This window comes from Macrobrachium rosenbergii, chromosome 53 (genome assembly GCF_040412425.1).
Source record: "Macrobrachium rosenbergii isolate ZJJX-2024 chromosome 53, ASM4041242v1, whole genome shotgun sequence".
Taxonomy (NCBI): domain Eukaryota; kingdom Metazoa; phylum Arthropoda; class Malacostraca; order Decapoda; family Palaemonidae; genus Macrobrachium; species Macrobrachium rosenbergii.
The window spans coordinates 25,510,324-25,532,823 of NC_089793.1; the positions used below are offsets into that span (position 1 = coordinate 25,510,324).

The 22,500-nt window shown below is 36.1% G+C and overlaps 1 long non-coding RNA gene across 1 annotated transcript in view; it reads left to right on the forward strand.

The window, feature by feature from the left end:
• LOC136834366 (uncharacterized) overlaps positions 1–22,500 on the forward strand; it is a 459,431-nt gene that overhangs the window by 1,237 nt on the left and 435,694 nt on the right. The window lies entirely within an intron of this gene.

Genomic DNA, 22,500 nt, shown 5'->3' on the forward strand with positions numbered 1-22,500 from the left:
TCTCTCTCTCTCTCTCTCTAAGACAACACATGCATTCACAGACAACAACAGTTGCACACCTGCCCTCTCTCTCTCTCTCTCTCTCTCTCTCTCTCTCTCTCTCTCTCTCTCTCTCTCTCATTGATTTATTAACAAGATGCCATCTCCTGTTTCACATGAGCCTAACTTGTGTCGAGTGCTTACCACCTTGATAATGATCTCCCCCTCCTCCTCCCCTTCCTGTTTCCTTTCCCTCTTTTCCTTACCTTAGGCCTTTCCTATCCTTCCCCTTCCTTATCACACCCCCCTAATTCCAGCCCCTGTTCCCCGCTTCCCCCACTCGTGTTTGTATCACATCTGTGGCATTGGGCGGGTTTTAACGCCAGCGATGCACAGGATTGCAGGTGCAGAGACCCCCCCCCCCCTCTTTTCCTCCTCCGCCCACCCCAAAAGAGCTCCCCTTTCTCCAAACGCCTTGGCCCTCTGCTCCTTTCCTCCTTCTCACCCCCTCCCCCTTTCCTCGTCAAGGTGGTCCCTCGGTGGTGTGCGTCGCCCCAAAACCGAATTGTTATAACGAGCCGGAGTTACCATTTACATAGAGACTTTATAAACGTCGATGTCGTCTTGCCGCGGAATCCCAAACATGTGTTTTCGAAATGGCCGTACCAAAGGACTGTGCCGCTTTTCTGCTCTCTCGCTCTCTCCTCCCCCTCCTCCTCCTCCTCACTTTCCGGGGGAGCCAGAAGCACCTCCTTTTGGGTTATAAACACAAACATATAAGCGCACATACGCATTTATGTGATGCGGCAGGAGTTTCGGAGTAGGGCTCTCTCTCTCTCTCTCTCTCTCTCTCTCTCTCTCTCTCTCTCTCTGAAGCGTATCAATTATGTTTGACATGCTACATGGCTTTATATTTGCGTTATTGATAATTTATGCATTTACAAGTGGTAATTATAAATATATAAATTATATATGAGGATATATATGTTTGTGTGTATGTATATATATATATATATATATATATATATATATATATATATATATATATATATATATTTACACGTGCATACAACATACATACATACATAACTATTGAAGTTGTGACGTATACCTCATGATCTCGGCAAGCAATATCCACACATATTCCCGACGACGCTAATAATCTCGTGTGAATCGGTCTAGATAAACACATCTTGTGCTGGACGTGTTTATCGGCGCCGTTATTGTTAAAACGCGGGGTTGACAGGGCGGTAGGCCCTTTTGACACGGGAATCATTCAACGCCTATATAGGCCTCTCCGTCACTGAGTGGGACTCTACAGAAACGACAGGGAGCAGATTCGAAACTGAAATGGTAGTGTACGGTGATTCGTGTGGATTGTGGTGTTGGACTGTGCCTTAATCGGAAAAGAAATTGAAATGGCCATGATGTATGTGTGTGTGTATATATATGCACACACACACACACACACACACACACACACACATATATATATATATATATATATATATATATATATATATATATATATATATATATAATATTAAATATATATAAATTAAATATATATATATATACATATACACAAACACACACATATATATATGTCTGTGTGTGTATATATTATGTACAATGTATGTCTCAAGAGTTATTGCATCTGAAATTCGTTCACAATTATAATTTGAATGTTTGTGTGTACGTTTAACGAACAAAAGCTGTGAACAGGCAGCCTCAAGTAATGAAATTCCATGCCCAAGTAAATATATAATTTGCTAGAATTATTATAAAAAAAAAAAGAAGAAAAAAGTCCGGCATGTCACAGAAAGTCCTCTCTGTTTACATCCAGAATCCAGTGTAAATATCCCCACTTCATTTGCATCTCGTATATATATATATTAACCATTTCTCGTAAAAGTAACTAATGGCATCATTACGAGAAACATTTTTAACTCTGATTTATTCGAGTTATATATTTTTTATATTTTTTTTATTCCCCTAGCGACTTTATTAACGAAACGTAAATACAAAAATATGATACTCGGCGGGGAAAAATGTTTGGGGCGAGTCGGAAATCCAAAGTAAATTCGAGATTTTAACTCGGAATGAAAAATGTTTTATTTATCCATCATTTCAAACGTCATGTTTTTCGTATATCTTTATACGGGATGGAATTTAAATGGGCGGCCGAGTAAATGTTAACTCCATATTATGCTTTATTTGCTGCAGTTTTTCCTTTCGTTTTAATTCGCTTTTTTTTTTTTTCTTTTCTTGTGTTCATTTTTTTTTATTTTATCGTGCTGACCTTGTATGCACTTAAGTTATGGAGGGAAAATAATGATTTTAATAACGGTAATGTCAGTGTTTTTTTTTTTTTTTTTAAATTAGGTGTTCGTTCTTTTTTAAATACCTTTTAGAGACGAGATTTGAAGTTTTGTTAAAAAGATTTTGCTTGGAAACTGTCGTTTGTGAAATAGTGAATAATGACAATCATCTGTCAACCTTGAATATTAAAAAGATGTGATTGTCGTAGATAGATTTATTGTTTATGAATAATGAGCTCTCTCTCTCTCTCTCTCTCTCATTTTCGTGAAAAATTTATAAGTAGCACCACTCTCTCTCTCTCTCTCTCTCTCTCTCTCTCTCTCTCTCTCTCTCTCAATACGAAACACGAGTAATTTGTCTCTAATAAAAATTCGCCAGTGAAACTTAATTAAAGCCTTGGTAATTCAACGTATTATGGAGTCCGTTTGAAATGAAATTCTTGGTTCCGGAGATTATCGTTGTATTTGTTGCAGTGGAAAGAGTCATCACTGCTAAATATATTTGTCAGTTTTGTATCGATTTAATAAAGTAATGTGTCATATTGAGATCGAAGGCCCGTGAGTCGAGTGACTGACTTGACTAACAGACCAGTCCGGGGGGAACTAAATAGATAAGAAATATAGCCTGATTTAATAAAAATAATTGAATAAAATGCCAACAACGTGAAAGGATTATATATTTTTTTCCACGATGAATTAAATGAGTTAAGAAATACGTTAGAGTATTTTTTTTAACTCGTTTAATTCATTGTGACAAGTTATTTATTCATTTTACGTGGTTGGCATTTTATTAAATCATGATGTATTTTTTATTAATTTGTCTGTGGCATATATAATTATTGCCGTTAATTTTGTTCTCTTTACTTTATCAGAATTGCTGCCTAATCACTTGCTTCTTCTTTCGTAAGTGTTTAGAGTTTAGGAGGCGTGGTTATGATGAATGAACTTGTGACATTATCAGTATTCTCGGCTTTATAATTGAGCAATTTGGGTGTTCTTTCTCATGTAAATTATATCATCCGTATTGTGTGTTGGTAATTATTTTGTGGTGTGGTGTATTGAATTTTACAATGTTAAATCCAAGATCTTTCAAAACATATAGCACGCTTATTGTTAAATTTAGTAAAATTATTATCGTTGTCTGCTGTGTATTCTATTTTATATACGATTTATTTGAGTGATGTATCTTGTTTGCATTTATAATTTTTGTGCCCCGTAGGAGGGGTTGGGTAGTACTATCAGTGCACCTCACGCGGTGCACTGTAGACATTACTTAAGGTTCGAAAGACAAAATATATACAAAAAAAAGAAAATATCATGAACAGGGTATAAAAGCCGTAGGTATATAAAAGCCTGATTTAGACAGCCATCTCCTACATAAGCCGTTCTCTCAGAGAATATCAGTCTTTCAACAGTTATTCTCTATATTTTTGTCAAAGAACAGTTATTGTTTACATTTTGGTCGAGGAACAGTTATTTATATTTCGGTCAAGGTACAGTTATTGTTTATATTTTGGTCAAATAAAAGTCATTGTTTACATTTTGGTCAAGGAACACTTATTGTTTATATTTCGGTCAATTAACAGTCATTGTTTATATTTTGTTCAAGGAACAGTTATTTATGTTTTGGTCAAGGAACAGTTATTGTTTATATTTTGGTCAAGGAACAGTTATTGTTTATATTTCAGTCAAGGAACAGTTATTGTTCACATTTTGGTCAATAAACAGTCGTTGTATATATTTTGGTCAAGGAACAGTTATTGTTTGTATTTGGGTCAAGGAGCAGTTACTGTTTAAACTGGTCAAGGAACAGTTATTGTTTATATATCTGTTAAGGAACAGTTATCTTTTATATTTTGGTCAAGGAACAGTTATTGTTTATATTTTGGTCAAGGAACAGTTATTGTTTATATTTTGGTCAAGGAACAGTTATTGTTTATATTTTGGTCAAGGAACAGTTATTGTTTATATTTTGGCCAAGGAACAGTTATTGTTTATATTTTGGTCCAGGAACAGTTGCTGTTTATATTTTGGTCAAGGAACAGTCATTGTTTATATTTTGGTTAACGAACAGTCGTTGTTTGTATTCTGGTCAAGGGACAGTCATTGTTTGCATTTTGGTCAAAGAACAGTTATTTATATTTTGGCCAAGGAACAGTTACTGTTTATATTTTGGTCAGCGCAGACAGAGGGGTCAAGGAACAGTTATTGTTTACATTTTGGTCAGCGTAGTCACCCTGTCTGCGCCTTGAGAAACCCCCCCCTTCAATACACACGATTGCCACTGGGTAAAAATGCGAAAGGGCTCCCTGTAAAAAATACAAGACAGAGGATCCCATTAGCTTAATGAGGTCATGGGTATAGTAAAGGCGTGCTGTTAAGATTGGCTTTCGTGATAGATATTTGCAGGGTTATTGTGTGTTATTTTTGAATTCTTGTTATATTTTTTTATTTTCTTTTTTATGCTGTATTTGTTCTTTTTTGTCATTCTGTTCACAAGATATTGTCTTTTGTTTTGTGTCTTTTTCTTGGTTTATTTTTTTTTATCTGTTCGCAAGTTATTGACCTGTAAGGTGTTTCATATGAATGCTTGCTCATTTGTAAAAAAAAAAATAATAATGATAATGTAGGATGTTACGAAGATGTTTTATAAATATTCATTGTATTGTTTCATACCACTGAAGTTTACCATTGTGAATTATGTCATTATTATGAAGCTAGAGCTCGCTTTGACGAAGGAACAAAAGCACAAAAACAAACGTTCTGTTTTGCTGATGCCTTTAAAATAGGACCTTAAAGGTAGATGCTGGCCCAAGTCAGGTTAGAAAATGGTGTGTTTGCGTTAGGTAAGCATAAAGGGAGGAGGATCTTCCCCAGTGGAATATCGCCCTTGAAAGAATATCTTCAGTGGAGCATTTTCTTGAGGGATTTTTCTCGCAAGAGAAAACTGTGTATTTTATTTTTTTTTGTTGGGTGGGAGGGTAAAGAAATATCTTCTTCACGGAAGTATAACCACCGAAGTATATATATCCCATGAATTTGTAGAGCGTGTAAAAAAAAAAAAAGATAGTGTAACGTTAACTTGTGCGTTTCATGTAACTTACAGTTATGTGGGTATATCATGCATGAATTTTATACATTGGTGTTTAAGGAAGAGACATGCAACAAAAAGACCTGTGTTTTTAAGTGCTATTTTTCTTCCACTTTAATGAGTTCTGTGCTTTTTTTATAGTCTCTCTCTTTCTCTCTCTCTCTCTCTCTCTCTCATTTATTTAACTTAGAAAGAAGTTACTAATAGCTCTTTCATTTATTTTCCTTGAAAATAAATCACTAATAGCCCTCTCTCTCTCTCTCTCTCTCTCTCTCTCTCTCTCTCTCTCTCTCTCTCTCTCTCTCTCTCTGCGTCTTAGCTCTCTTATTTTTGTCCTAGTTATCGTCTTCATAAAAAGCACTATTGTCATCCCTTTTTTTTTCTCGCAGTAAAGTGTAATATTATCAAATCTAATTAAGTAATATCCACTGCCCCCCCCCCTTTACACATTCTCTTATTTAAATGAGGAATTTTGTTGTGATTAAAGCAGATCGTGTTTTTCCCTTTTCATTTCAATTACTTTATTGAATCCAGTATCCATTAAAAGTATTCATCCGCTAATGCTGGTATCAGCGTTGTCCAAGTTAGAGCCATTACCGGAATAATGGCATTTGATTTCCGTTGCTCTCTCTCTCTCTCTCTCTCTCTCTCTCTCTCTCTCTCTCTCTCTCTCTCACACACACATTTATTTTGGCTGTGCTGTACCTTGTAAGTTTTTGCACTATAAAGTGGTGTTTCTCTCCTTAGAAATTCTCTCTCTCTCTCTCTCTCTCTCTCTCTCTCTCTCTCTCTCTCTCTCTCTCTCTCTCTCATTTATTTTCCTTCAAAATGAGTCACAAATAGTCCCCCTATCTCTCTGTCTTCCTTGAAAAATTAATCACTAATAGCTCTCTCTCTCTCTCTCTCTCTCTCTCTCTCTCTCTCTCTCTCTCTCTTCTCTCTCTCTCTCTTTTATTTTCCTTAAAAATGAGTCACAAATAGTCCCCCTATCTCTTTGTCTTCCTTAAAAAATGAATCACTAATAGCTCTCTCTCTCTCTCTCTCTCTCTCTCTCTCTCTCTCTCTCTCTCTCTCTCTCTCTCTCTCTAACCCTTTTTAAACGAGTTATATTTGCTCGAGAGCTTTTGTGGGACCGGGACAAGTGGCGTAGTAAGGACCAACACAAACTTTCCCTCTTCTCTAACCCCCCCCCCCAATTGATTCGTTATCTCTTGACACTGATTCGTTCGTTATCCGCTGACGAAATAGTACGGCTTAGCTTTCGTCTGGTTGGTTCGTGGGATTCGTTTACTCGGCGACGACGGACGAATCAGAATCGAGGTTTCGTTCGCCATTTTTCGTGACCTGGTTCCGTCACCCAGATTCTTGTCTCGTGCTTGTGCGGAAGCGTAATTGCTTGCGCGTGCTCGACTTGTTCATTAGGAGTACGTTTTAAATGTAAGCTTTCTTTTAATTTTCGTTCAGGTTAAAATTTGGTTTCATGGAGGCTTTCTTTTTACATTAATGTAGGTTTTTTTTAATATTAATGTAAGCGTTCTTTTGATATTAATTAATGTAAGCTTTCTTTTGATATTAATTTAAGCTTTCTTTCATTTTGTGTTACCTTACTTTTAATTTTTGTGTAATTACCTTTTGATTTCATGTATGCTTTCTTTTAATTTTTATGTAAGCTGGATTTCCATTTTATGCAAGCAATCTACTGGTTGTATGTAAGCTTTCTTTTAATTGTTATGTAAGCTATCTTTTCACTTTATGCAAGCAATCTTATTGTTATATGTAAGCTTTTTTAAATTTTATGTAAGCTGTCTTTTGATTATAGGTAAGTTTACTGGTAAATATCCTTAGCTATAAGTTTTAGATTTTACTTAAGCTGTCTTGTGATGTTACGGATTCATGCAGTCAGTTGACTGCTGTTGGATATTATCCTCAGCTTAAATCGACCCTATGCATATTTATAAGTGAGAGAAAAATATTTAGTTCGCAAAAACATAACAGACACCTCACACGTCTCGAACTGTCGACCTAACCGCTCAACTCTCCTCGCTGCTAGGAGAAAGGGAGCTGGTGATTTGGTACGATACATGTACATGCGCTACAGGCGTCTAAGCGATGTCAGGCAGGGCAGTCGATCGAGGCTACGATCTACCCCAACGCCAAATCACAGACCTTCAAAAGAAGGCATCGTGCTTACCCCATACAAAAAATGGGAAAAAGCACGTTAAACGAAGAAAAATATATATATATATATAGTTATTTGAAAAGGACTGAAAAGATGAAACATGAAGATATCTGTTGGAGAGCAATTTACGATCCTTTTCCCAAGAAAACTTATTTCTCTAATACAATTCAACTTGTATTTTAATATTTTACTTACATTTTTATTTATTAATTTATTAGTTTGTTAATTTATCAGTTTTTTAATAACTGGTCTCCTCTTTCTGTACTTCCTTTTACCTTCTGTTACCTCTTTCAATAGAACACCATATTTTTTGGAAGCTAGAACTTCAAAGTATGTCTCCTGTGGTGGGCTTGTTCCATATGAATAGGGTTTATCTTATGAATAATAATAATAATAATAATAATAATAATAATAATAATAATAATAATAATATACCCTTTGTTAAGTGTTGTTGTAGTTCATTACCAGAATCCTGAATACAGGAAAGGGTCGACAGAATATTCGTAATTCTTGTTTTTGTTGCTAACTCCTGACTTCTCTCCTTCTTAATCAATCGACGAGGAATCAAGCTGTGAAGTGTTTGTGGACACTTTATGGTAATTCTCGAGGAAAAGTTTTTATTTCACAGATTCTAGGATAGCACTTGGTTGACTAAGCTGACCTCTGCAGAACCTACATTTATATATTGAGTGGCCTTTTCTTAGTCTGCATTTATATATTTTGATTCTCATTCCACATCAAACGGTTAGTTCTACATCCGTAGCAAAGGTAAAGCTTAAGGTAAACGTAGCCAGTTTGCATTTATATATTGTGATTCTCATTCCATATCAAACGGTTAGTTCTACATCCGTAGCAAAGGTAAAGCTTAAGGTAAACGTAGCCAGTTTGCGAATTGTTATCCGCATACTGGTCAGTTGTATACTCCTATACAGTAGGCCTAGATTCCTATAGCAGTCTCGTCAAGAGTGATATGAGAGCCCTAGATACCTATCTGTCTCCATGAATAGTGACATACCGACGACCACCTCTGTGTATTGATTTATTTGCAAGGACTTGGTTTTCTTGACAGCCCTGAAGAAGAAAAAGAAGAAATAAAAAAAAAGTAGTAAAAAGGTTCAAAGTGCAGGCCGTGCGTATATCTTTTATAGTGTGACTTCGCCGTAAAGATATGATGTGTTTTGATGTCAGTGAAGTCCAGATCGTTACCCGGTCAATTCCAGTCCCTTTATCGAGTCCGTGAGGTGTCTAGATTCGAAGGACCCTTGTGGAATCCGACTGATAGCGAAATTCCCAAGGGGAATAACTCTCTCTCTCTCTCTCTCTCTCTCTCTCTCTCTCTCTCTCTCTCTCTCTCTCTCTCTCTCTCCAGCACTTATTTTCCTTAAAATTATACAAGCAGGACCTCTCTCTCTCTCTCTCTCTCTCTCTCTCTCTCTCTCTCTCTCTCTCTCTCTCTCTCTCTCTCTCTCTCTCTCATAAATGTGGGCCACTGTTCTCAAGGCAGCCATTAACGCTGTGACTTCGTAATTTCCAGTGGGGAGTCAAGGCCTTCATTCGTAAATCTTACCTTATTACCTAATTTACCTTGCATTACCTGAAGCTGTAGCGTAATTAACGCAAGTTACTGACTCCTTAAAGTCGAGTTTATCAACCTTTCATTAGTTTTCCTTATGTCACTTATTAACCACTGCAGGAAAATTGGATTATCCTTGTCAAGTCTGTAGCATAACTGTAGGAACTTGATGAAAAACCATTTTCCACTTAGACTCTATAGTTTTAATCCCCCGTAGGTGGCTAGTGCCGTCAGTGCACATCACGTGGTGCACTGTAGGCGTTACTTCAGGTTCTCTGCAGCGTCCTTTCGGCCCCTAGCTGCAGCCCTCTAATTCCTTTTACTGTACCTCCGTTCATATTCTTTCTTCCATCTTACTTTCCACCTAGTCCTAGCAATTGTTTCATAGTGCAACTGTGAGGTTTTCCTCCTGTTACACCTTTTTAACCTTTTTACTGTCAGTTTGCGTTTCAGCGTTGAATGACCTCATAGGTCCCAGCGCTTAGCCTTTGGCCCAAATTCTATAGTCTGTCCTGTTCTATAGTTTTAACCTCTTGACGGTAAAAGAATATTCAGAAAGTTATGTTTAATATTATAGCTGAGGGAAATTAACCGTGTCAGTTAAGAATTGAGCTTTTTATTGACATTTTAGCTTAGGATAGTAAAGGTAGTATTATTTTACACCATTTTCCAGCTGATGGTTTCATATTTTGCCTTCCTTATGCATTGTCCGTATTTTGTTTGTTCTGTTTTTACTCCTTTTTCGTCAATTCTTGTTCTCCTCTCTGTTCTCTTGTAGCTTGTTAAGCGTGGACCTTGTACCGCATTAATGTACGCATTATGTTGACGTTCACTTGCTGCGATATATGTTATATAAGCCCGAGAGAGAGAGAGAGAAAGAGAAAGAGAGAGAGACCTATTTAGTATGATGAGCCATCTTATATGTTGAAAATGAGAGAGAGACTTACTTGGTATGATAGGCCATCTTATGTATTGAAAAATGAGTCTGTGAGAGAGAGAAAGAGAGACCTACTTGGTATGGTAGGCCATCTTATGTATTGAAAAATGAGTCTGTGAGAGAGAGAGAGAGAGAGAGAGAGAGAGAGCTAGTTTGTGTGATGAGTGATCTGTATGGTGTTAAAAAAATTCTCTTGTGTATGTCAGTTCAAATTCTAAGAAATAGAAGAAAAAAATGACAACTCGAAAATTAACCCACAAAGTAATTTAATAACAATTAACAACTGTTACTAGATATACAATAATAGAAGTTGAATTATCTTTGGATACCACACACACACACACACACACACACACACACACACCTACGTGATACAAAGGTCACAGCATCGAACAACAAGGATTCTGGTTTGGTCCAGAAAAATAATAATAAAAAATGTAAGTAGATTTTTGTCATAAGTTATATTAGTCGTCTCCGGAGACTTCTCCCAAAACCCCACTTGTTAATTACTTCCGTTATCGTCTAATAGACTCTCCATCCATCCATCCATCCATCGCAGGACGTTGATTAATCTTCGTTCATTATTAAAGGGCACCGATACACAAGTGACGCATACGGCTCTTTTCAGCTCATAATTCAATTAAGTCTCGTAGTTTAGCGATAATGGTCGTGTAACGATGATGATACTGGCTTTTGGAAAGTGAGACGTGTTTTTTTTTTTTAAGGCTCGCTATTTTTTTTTTTTTTTTTTTTTTTTTTACTTCGTGAGGTGGGTGATTTGTTTACTTTATTTCCTTGGTTTACTGTTTATATTTTTTTGCTAGATGTTTACTTTGTCTTTTGTCTAAACAAGAAGCAAGAAATATGCTGAAAAACAATATTTAAGGCTTTTTTTTTCCTTCATGAACTCGGTGATTTGTTTAAAATTTTTTCCTTGGTGTTTACTTTTTTTTTTCAAAACAAGAAGCAGTAAAAATAGTGAAAAATGGTGTGAACTCGCGAAAAAAAAACAAAGGCGATCTTTTGTTTAGTGTTTTATTTTTGTTAAGGAGAACCAAGGAAAATTATGAAAAACAGTGTAAAGTGAACTCGAACAAAGGCGAACTTTTGTTTACTTTTTTTTTTTTTTTTTTTTTGTTTAATCAAGAAGCAATAAAAATACTGAAAAATAGTGTAAAGTGAACTCGTGCAGAAACAAAGGCGATCTTTTAGGTACACGTAATTGGCATTCAAGTAATTACGTGTTCGTGAAGATTAATTACGAAAAGGTTGTTTCTGGGAAAAGTAATTTTGTAGCCCATCACCAGTACGGTACGTGTTGGAAGAAAGATCTGATATTTGTCTGCTGGCGTGGCTTGAGATAATAGGATGTAAAATTATAATGAAATTTTCGAAATGTGCTTTAGAAATTCGATTTATGGCTTTTGTCATTGTTCAGTATAAATTGCACAGTAAACACACATGCGAGTTTTTCAGCCCAGAAAGTCCTCATTATACGGTTAATCTACGTTGAATCTTGAATGTCCTAGGTACTGAAGTGTCATTTACACACAAATCACTTTGGCACTGTTTCCATCTCTTCGGGATAGTGGCACTATCCTTACTCCTGTTAAGCCTTTAAAACCTCCTTTACTCTCCGTTTCCCTTTCAGGGCTGAAGACCTCATCAAAGGTCCCAGCGCTTGGCCTTTGGCCTAGATTTTATATTCAGTTCCTATTGTAGTCAAGTATATCTTAATTTTCTGGGGGGGAGGGGGTGAGAGACTGACATCATCAGTAGTTAGGCCGAACCAGCAAATCCTGAGAAATAAGATAATTCACTAAAAGTAATCCACACAGAGACCTAAAGTACTCAGGGACTTTGTGGAAGATGTTTGGAAGACGTACTTACTGTCTCTACTCCTAAGCTCCTTTGCCCTTCTGATGTAATCTCTCTTGACAGCCCGGCGGTCTAAGTCATTGTCCATCGTCGCTTCTACACCAGACAGCGGCTTGAATCCTGGCTAGCGCAGAAGCTCTTATCAGTTACAATTCCCTTTGTGTGCAAGTTTTTCCCAAGGTACAGTGAATTCGATGTTAGACGATATGTGTCGCTTAATATTTGAGAATACTCATTGCAGCACGGTTATTTGTGAGGGAGACGGCCGTCTCCTGGACACATCAGTCGGGATCCTGTGTGCCGCAGCAATACTCTGGAGCTCAGATTCTGGTGAAGAGACGCTTAGTCCCAGGGCGTGACCACGTATGAATTAGCTATTAAGAAACACACTCTAGAGCAGCCCAAGATCCGGAGTCGTGAATTCTATTATTATTCCTCGTAGGGGAGGTAGCGCCGTCATTGCACCTCACGCGGTGTACAGTATTCTTTACTTAAGGGTCTTTGTAGTGTCCCTTCGGCCCCTTGCTGCAACCCCTTTCATTCCTTTTACTGTTCCTCCGTTCATATTCTCTTTTTCCATCTTACTTTCCACCCTCTCGCAACAATTATTTCACAGTGCAACTGTGAGGTGGTTTTCCTCCTGTTACACCTTTTACTCTCAATTTTCCTTTCAGCGCTGAGCCCAGGAGGAGGAAAAAGAAATTAAGTGATAAACTACGTCAAACAATAAACAATAATTCCGGTGAAAATTATTCCTTGTTATTCGGGAGCATTGCTCATCATAACTGTAATTATACAAACAAAGCTAATTACCCGAATAATGAGGACTACTACTATCTTGGCACCTCCTTAAAGGGGATGTACATAGACAGGATTCAGCGGCACTGTCCCTATGAAGTTCTCCGTAACGCTCGGGATTTTACAATTCCTGTTCAGATACGAATCTATGCATTTATTTATTCAGTGATGTACGGGACTGACGGCTAACTTGTGGCAAGAATACACGGCATATTTAAAATTTCAATTTGAAATTGTTTGGATGCATACATATATGTATGAATATGTGTGCAATATATACAGTATGTATATAGTATATATATATATATATATATATATATATATATATATATATATATATATATATATATATATATATATATATATATACAAAGTTAAGTATACCTTAGTTTTACCAGACCACTGAGCTGATTAACAGCCCTCCTAGGGCTGGCGCGAAGAAGTCGACTTATTTTACGTGGCTAAGAACCAATTGGTTACTTAGCAACGGGACCTACAGCTTATTGTGGAATCCGAAACACATTACAGCGAGAAATGAATTTCTATCACCAGAAATAAATTCCTCTAAATCTCCATCAGCCGGCCGGAGACTCGAACTCGGGCCTAGCGAGTGCTAGTCCACAGCTCCACCGACTCGCCCAACGAAGAGCTTATATATATACAGTACATGTGTATGTACATATAGTGTGTAATATATATATATATATATATATATATATATATATATATATATATATATATATATATATATATATATATATATATATATATATGTTGAGGGGGAGAGAGAGAGAGAGAATGACTGTCAACATGCAGCCAGGTTTGCAAACGAGAGAAAAAAAAGCAAACCTTCCTTTGCCACAGAATATCTGAAAGACCTATGTGTACGTGATCTTGACGGACGAAATCCGTTAAGTAATGCAGTGGACGGACAACAGCAGATTCCTGAACGACGAAAATGACTTGATGAAAGCTCTCGTCGACCCCGCGGTCGATTACCGGAGTGATGATGATGCGGGCTGTCGAACGCTCCAGTGGCCTACTTGAAATCGTTATTGCCTTTGGCCCTACATTCACAATGGCACGAAGTCTCTTGCAACAACAGTCACTACCTACGATTGTTGGCAGTGCCCAGCTATAACTGATGGAGCAACATATGAAGTCTAAATATATATATATATATATATATATATATATATATATATATATATATATATATATACTGTATATGAATGTAATGTATATATATCTACTCTATGTGTGTGTATATATGTATATATATATATATATATATATATATATATATATATATATATATACAGTATATATATATATATATATATATATATATATATATATATATATATATATATATATATATATATATATATATATTATATATATATATATATATGTATTCCCTTCAATGCCGGGAATATTTTTACCACAAGTATTATGGTGCTGCCTTGACTATATTACCAGGTTATATTGTAGATACTATCTCGTTATTATAAAGTGGGCTTTTATATGAAGGTAACTGAGTTCAGTATGCATTTTTTCCTAGAAAATATATTCACGCATGATGATTGAGTGTGTTTTGTGATACCTTATGAGTATCATAAGTAGAAAGTTAAAGTGGCCATTCGTCTTCTTGTCCCATTTGCCTTTACATAGAATTAAAAAAACAAAAGACAGTAACTGCTTTCTTCATTGAGAAACTTCGTGAGTTTTTGAGAATTTTTCATTATTAATTTGGTTGTTTTCAAAAAGTTCGTTTTTAGAGTCTTACGTTTTGCCTCAAGTTTGTATTATGGAATTACTCTCTCTCTCTCTCTCTCTCTCTCTCTCTCTCTCTCTCTCTCTCTCTCTCTCTCTCTCATTAATCATGTAATTAACCATTGTTTGCATAAGATTTTTTACTTCTGTAAAATTAGTATTAAAACATTGTATGTGTCGTTTTCGCTCTAAAACAGTCGCGAAATTAATCATTTATATTGGATTCCAAAGTAAAATTATCATTATTTTTAAATGCATTAAACCTTTAAGTTCTCGTTGATGGGTCATCGTCAAATTTATTTTTTACAACTTCTGCCTTTCAGCCTAACAACTGCGGGTTGTCCGAATTTGATATATTTAACAACTGCACTGAAGGTTTACATGTTTATTTCACTTGTCTTTTTAAGTTTATTTTACTAAGCACGTCTTTAAAAGGAGGTGCTTCCCGTAAGGAGGGTAGTGCTGTCAGTGCCCCTCATGCGGTGCACTGTAGGTATTACTTCCAGTTCTTTGCAGAGTCCCTTAGGCAACCAACCCCTTGCATTTCTTGTACTGTACCTCCTTTCATATTCTTCCTTCCATCTTACTTTCCACCCTGTCTAACAGTTGTTTCATAGTACAACTGCGAGGCTTTCCTCCTGTAACATCTTTTAAACCTCTTACTGTCGATTTTCCTTTCAGCGCTGAATGACCTCACAGGTTCCAGCGCTTGGCCTTTGGCCTAAATTCTGTATTCCAATTCCAGTTCTGACCGCCAGTTCTCTGGGTGTAGAATCCCGTCCTTGCGTGTTTTGTTTTTAAAATGATGCCACGCGTCAGATTAACGTTGTTCTGATGTCAGGACATCGTCATGCGTACTCGTGCTCTTTTGTCATCAAAATACATTACATGTTTTCAGTTCATAATGTACTGATGTCGTGATGTCATACTTGTCAAGGTCCAAACTTGTAATTCATATTGTTGTGATATTATCTAGATGTAGTATGCGTCCAGTCAGGATATCACTGATGGCAAAATAACATTCTTCAGATTCGAATCGTTCAGATGTCATGATGTCATGCTTTTAATTCAGTGTTCCGTGACGTCAAGATACGTTGCTTTTAATATATATATATATATATATATATATATATATATATATATATATATATATATATATATATATATATATATATATATATATATATATACATATATATATTGTTCTGATACAATTTGTCTTTTTTATTTTCGTGCGCGTTATAATGTATCTCGTTGTTTGTAATATTCTGGTCATCTTGAAACTGATGTAATAAGAGAGATAAGGAAGGAGTTTTTAGTTTTGATGTAAGGTTATTTAAGTGTTAAACTTTATTTTAATGAAACCTGCTGTATGAGTTTTTTTATATAGGTTTTGTATAGATATTTGTGTTTATTTATTTATTTGTTTATTTATCGCTTACGGTTCCTTTGCTTGTCGTGCTGCAAGTTGATTGCGTTTTGAACTTTGTAATCATATATATGTTTACTGATTGTAAGCAATAATAATAGTAATGAATACTCTTTCACATAAATGCAAAGTTCTTTGACGTAAAAGTTATTTCTTGTTTTCAGTATTCTTATCGAAAGGAAACACGATTATCTCCGCAAGAAATTTTATAAATAGTTTTGTCTTGATCTCGTTTTGCTTCTTAAAGTTTGTTTAGGTGTTGGTTTTAATTAAGATCTGGCAAATATAATTGTATTGTGTTTGTCTTGTGCATATTCAAATAACTTTGAGGAAACTGCATTATATATATATATATATATATATATATATATATATATATATATATATATATATATATATATATATATATATATATATTGTGCTGTTGAAGAAATCAGGAAAAGATTTTTATTCTAATTCGTCGAGAATTAAAAGTTAATTTTTTTTGCTATGTAAGATAGCAGGAAAAGTTTTTTTTTTATTCCAGTCCTCTGAGGATTAAAAGTTTTTTTTTTTTTTTTGCTATCTAAGATGGCAGGAAAAGATTTTTATTCCAGTCCTCTGAGGATTAAAAATTATTTATTTATTTTTTTTTTTGGCTATCTAAGATAGCAGGAAAAGATTTTTATTCCAGTCTTCTGAGGATTAAAAGTTAATTTTTGGGGGGCTATCTAAGATAGCAGGAAAATATTTTTATTCCAGTCCTCTGGGGCTTAAAAGTTAATTTTTTTGAGGGGTATCTAAGATGGCAGGAAAAGACTTTTATTCTAATTCGTTGAGAGTTAAAGTTAATTTTTGGGGGCTATCTAAGATATCAGGAAAAGATTTTTATTCCAATTCTTTGAAAAATAAAAGTTAATTTTTTTTATAACTGAGATGTCAGGAAAAGTCTTGTTAAAACCCTTGAGAATTAAAAGTTAATTTTTTTTCCAACTAAGACATCAGGAAGAGACTTTAATTCAGATTCTTTGAGAATTAACAGGTAATTTTTTTTTTTTTTTTTTTTTTTGCTGTCGAAGATATCAATAAAAGATTTTGATTCCAGTTCTTTAAGAAACAGTGACCCCATGTCATGGTTTCCCAACACTGTCAGGTCACCTTTCTCGTTCTCTGAATATCTCACAAACTCAGAGCTGGAATATCCAACCGTAATGGCCGTCTGCGAGTCCCGTAATACGCTATTATTTATTCCCTTTGTCTGAAAGCGAAAGAGCCTTGATAGCTGTGGCATATGATTAACCCTTACGCAGAAAGGATGTTGACTTCGCGAGCCGGTTGTTGATCAAAATCCTGTTTTGACGAACTCGACTGCAGAGGCAGCGGACACACACACTCACACACACACACACACACACACACATGCGACAGGGAATCTGCTTGCTGCCCGTATGGGCTCCTCAGTCCCGATTGCACTGTTTGTGTCAGCTTTTGTGTTCGCTGCGGGCGAGTCTGCAATGAGATGGCTCTCTCTCTCTCTCTCTCTCTCTCTCTCTCTCTCTCTCTCTCTCTCTCTCTGATCTGAGTGGAGTGAGGCTCATTATTTTTCATTACGGATCAAGACAGTGTTTGTAGTGCTCTCTCTCTCTCTCTCTCTCTCTCTCTCTCTCTCTCTCTCTCTCTCTCTCTCTCTCGTGAAATTGAAAAGCATTATTTCAGATCAATTTTGTTCTCAGGTATTCGGAGAAAATTTTTGTGATTTGGTATGTAAACAGTATCAGTTGCTGCTCTCTCTCTCTCTCTCTCTCTCTCTCTCTCTCTCTCTCTCTCTCTCTCTCTCTCTCTCTCTCTATATATATATATATATATATATATATATATATATATATATATATATATATATATATATATATATATATATATATATATATATATATACAGTATATATGTATATAACATAAATGTTGTGCATGGGCCTTACCCAAAGCTTACAGCTCAGACATATGTATCCTGACTGCTCGAGTCACTTGATCTATTGGCTGTTAAAAATACGGGATTGTATTCAGTGTTGAAAGAAAGGCAGTTTTTTCCCCTTTTCAATTTTTTTCCATTCCTCTTTTTCATTACATTGTTTCCAGTAGAAACGAAGAAAGGTGGAAAAATGGAGGCGTTTTGTAAACGCAAGTCACAGAAGGCTGCTCTTTCGAAGCGCTGTAAAAGATACAGTACCGTTTCGCAAAAGGGAGGTTGAGGATCAGGGAACGTTTTAAAAGAGAGAGAGGAAAAAAAGCTGAAGGTTAATCGAATTATAAAAGTGTAAGAGAATGCTTCGGGAGGCTGTTAAAAAATGTATATGGGGTGAATGACTTTTGTATATGATAGATTTAACGTTGTTACGTATGGGGCTGCGAGCAAAGATGTTTTCGTTCATTTCTGTTTCCGACAAACTGAAACGTTTTTACGCTAAAACGTTTTCCTGATTAAGCGGGCTGTCCTCTGATCTGTCAATAAAGCAATGATTTTTTTTTCTTCTCGCTCACGGCATCATAACCTTCCCTTCCTGAAGAGGCAGGTCTTGGTCCTGTTGTCTTAGGGCCTGGGCGGGGGAGGGGTATTGGTTTACCAACTACTTTTGCAAGAACGTGCTTGATGCCCTAGGTGAAATTGACATTTCGTCTGATGAAGACTGTAGAGCTTATTTGGCTGCAAAGCGATTCAATGAAAAATGTTTCTCCTAAAGGTGCACTGTCTTTCTTTAGAAAACCTATGAAATATTGAAGAATCCAACATTTTCTCAGATATATAGATATCAGCAATATTTTTAAGTTGGCGTTTCCCCCTTGTTCCAGCCCTCCCCCCCCAAAAAAAAAAATCACACTCAATAAAGCTCAATCAAACTTGAATGTAAAATACAAAAATTAGTTGAAAATACAGCAAAACAGAGTACCCACAAAAATGCAAACTCGTAAAGGATTGAATTTAATTCACTTCAGTTTATTCCAGGGTTTTGCCAAAATTGAGGCTAGGCTAGTCTGGTGATAGTGTGAGAATGTCAGTCTGCTTTCAGTCATTTTCGAGAAAGGGAAGAAGGAACAGCAAGCACGGTCCCCACAGGCGGGTAGCGCCATCATTGCACTCACGGGGATCACTGTAGGCATTACTTACGGTTCTTTTGCTGCATCCCTTCGGCCTGCCCTAGCTGCAACCCCTTTCATTCCTTTTACTGTACCTCCGTTCAAAATATTTTCGTCCATCTTGATTTCAACGTCTCCTAAGAATTTTTACACGGTGCAGCTGCGAGGTGTCCTCCTGTTGACTTTAAAATCTTCTTTTCCCTCAATTTCCCTTTCAGCGCAGAATGGCCTCATTGGTCCCAGCGCTTGGCCTTTGGCCTGAAGGTTATATTACAATTATTCCAGCAAGCACGGCGTCTTGACGAAGGTCTTAGTACAGATTCCGAAATTTGGTAGGTGAAAGTCCATGTTTACACCATTGAGGAATAAGAATTATTTTTTTTAATGCATAATTATCTACAACCCTCGTGGATAATTTGTCTCCCTAAATAAATTTTCTCGGATCGAAAGGCGTTTCGCTAATATTGTTGATATTTTAGATTAATTTTCCCTAATTGAATTTTTGTAATGTATTGAATAATTGTCGAGTATCTCATTCTCAGGGTAAAGTGAATATATATTACAGTGCTTCTTTATGTAATATAAAGAAGCACTGTCCCGGGACGAAATTCTTAAAAGGCAGAAAAAGAACATTTCGTTTAAAGAGAAAATCCCCGAGACCAAAACGAAAAAGTCAAAATAAATCTGGTGACTCAGAATAAAGATCGTCTCCCTCCCCTCGTTATATCGGAGAACAGATTTCCTTGTTTTTGGTGTATCCAGAATATAAATATTTGCTTTTTATCCCTTCATGCTTTTCGCTTCCATTCTTGTCAGATCTCTCTTCCCTGCATGGGGTAAATAATTAAACGCACTCTCTGGGTGCCAAAACAAACTTGTTGAAAATTATAAAAAAAGGAAATAAATTATATCTTTACAAACAAGCCCTCTCTCAAAATGGAGAATGCCCCACAGTAAAGAAAAAGAGAGAGAGAAAGAAAAGCGTGTGTATATTATTTATATAAAGATATACTCTTCAGAGTCCCAAAACTTACAGTCAAATGTTTAATAAACATTTGAATGCAAGTTATAGGACTCTGATGTGCTTACCTTTATATAGATAATACGTACACGCATGTTTTTTTTTATTACTGCGGAGCATTCTCTCTTTTGAGAAAGGGCTTATTTGCAAAGATATAAATTTCTCTTTGTTTATAGATTCCAGCTAGTTGGTTTTGGCACCCAGCTTCACTCCTGGTACTGCTATATACATGTAAAATGTGTGTGTATATATATATATATATATATATATACATACATACATACATACATACACAAATCTGTATGAGAGTGGGTTGATAATTAGTGGTTATAAAAATTACAGATCGTGGCACTGTGCCACTTGAAGGTCTTACGAACGCGCAGGACTCCCTCCTTCATTTCCTCCTCCTCCTCCTTCTCCCCGCAATGAAAGGAGGAGGAAAAATGAGAGGGGAAAATCCTCGTGCAGTCGTCCCATTTTTCCCCCCCGAAGCTTCTTCTTCTTCCGTATAATCACGGGATGATATTAGAGGCTCCTTAAGTAATGCGGCTTAAGTATCGTGTGAGTGGGCTGTCATTAAGTTTCTCTCCTTTGATGGGGTTATTGCCTTGGAAAGGGATCGCCATTGCTGACGGCTGCTGTCTTATGAGAGCCAGCAACATGAGGACGGTAATAGCAGCATAACTGCAGCGTGATATAGCTCCACTTTGTCATTCCCTTCGTTGTTGTAATGCGACCGTTATTACCGTCATCAAATGACAGGCGAGAGATACGATGACGGGTTGGTTGGTTGGCCAACGATTGGACGTTATTGGTTAAAATTATTATTATTATTATTATTATTATTATTATTATTATTTTATTATTTTAAAGTGGCGTATATTACGTTTTCGGGTGGGCGAATCCTGAGGTCCATACCAGGTCGATTACACCCCTTCACACGTTACTATACCTACGGGCCGCCGTAGCGGAAGGGCCTCATAAGGCTGGTTTAATCTAAACCAACTAACTGTCTTATCTATACTTTTGCGTCGTAACAAAAGAAAAACTTGCAGTCTTGATGATTGTGCTTGAATCGTTGCTTGTGTTATTGCTTTTCAACCGGGTCACATAATAACTTGAAGACGATGTTATTGAAGAGCAAAGTTTAAACACATAAACGCATATTAGTTGTTGTGTAAGTATGCTTCCCAGTAAGCTTTCGAATGCTGTTCATTTCAGTAATATGTTTACAAATATCTGTTGTTTTTGTTTCCCTGCTTTGCAAAAAATAGTATTTTTTTTTTTACACACTTCCTGTCCTGGAGTGGAGTTTGAACAGGTCAAAGTGTTATTGGGCTTATCACGGGGGAAAGTTTAGGGAACTCTTTGACAGGTCCTTTCTCCACACTTTCTCTACTTTTACTACTCGAGACTAGGGTTTTTTTTATTGATGGGGATTACGACACATCTCTCGTCTGCATTTTTTTTTTGTAAGGGGGGGTTTGTTGTTTGTGCGGTACGTATCGTTCATTTAGGGGACTTTGTGGTAACTCAGTCAGAGATATTTTAACGTGAAAATTATTAAAATTTTTATGATGCAGGAATAATTCGTTTATTGGAAGACTTACGATGACTCAGAAAGGGGGGAGAATGTTTTTTCTCGTAGTGATGTTTTGTGTGTGTGTGTGTGTATGTGTGCGCGCGTGCGCGTTTGTATAAACCTGCGGACGGTATAGGAAAATTTATGTAGCAGAATTCGTATGTATTACAAATGTAACGTGTGAGACTTTAGGATAAGTGTGTTACATTTATTACACATAAAACACAGAAACATACGCTCGCGCTCTCTCACACGCACACACTCATATACTATATATATATATATATATATATATATATATATATATATATATATATATATATATATATATATATATATATATATATATATATATCTCGAAGGCGAAGGGAAAGGGCACCATTATTACAATACGTTTATTATGCCGACGTTTCACGACAATTGCTATAGTCGCATTTTCAAGGATATATATATATATATATATATATATATATATATATATATATATATATATATATATATGTGTGTGTGTGTGTGTGTGTGTGTGTTATCACTTTTGGCGAATGATAAATTTTCGTTGTAATATTTTCAGTGGAATTAATTGGGACGAATCGTTTTTGAAAATCCGTGTTAGGAATGCAGGAGATGCAAGCGTGGCGTAAGAGCTTTTTTTTTTTTTATTCTCATTAACTTCTATTCAGCTGTCATGTCTGTCTCTCCTCCCAAAGACAGCGCTGGTAGGGATGACACGAGCCAGATTCGGCTCTTTAGTAGGAAACATGTTTGGATATTTAAAATATTTTAAATCTTTTAAAGACGGTTCATTTATTATCATAATTATCTTCTG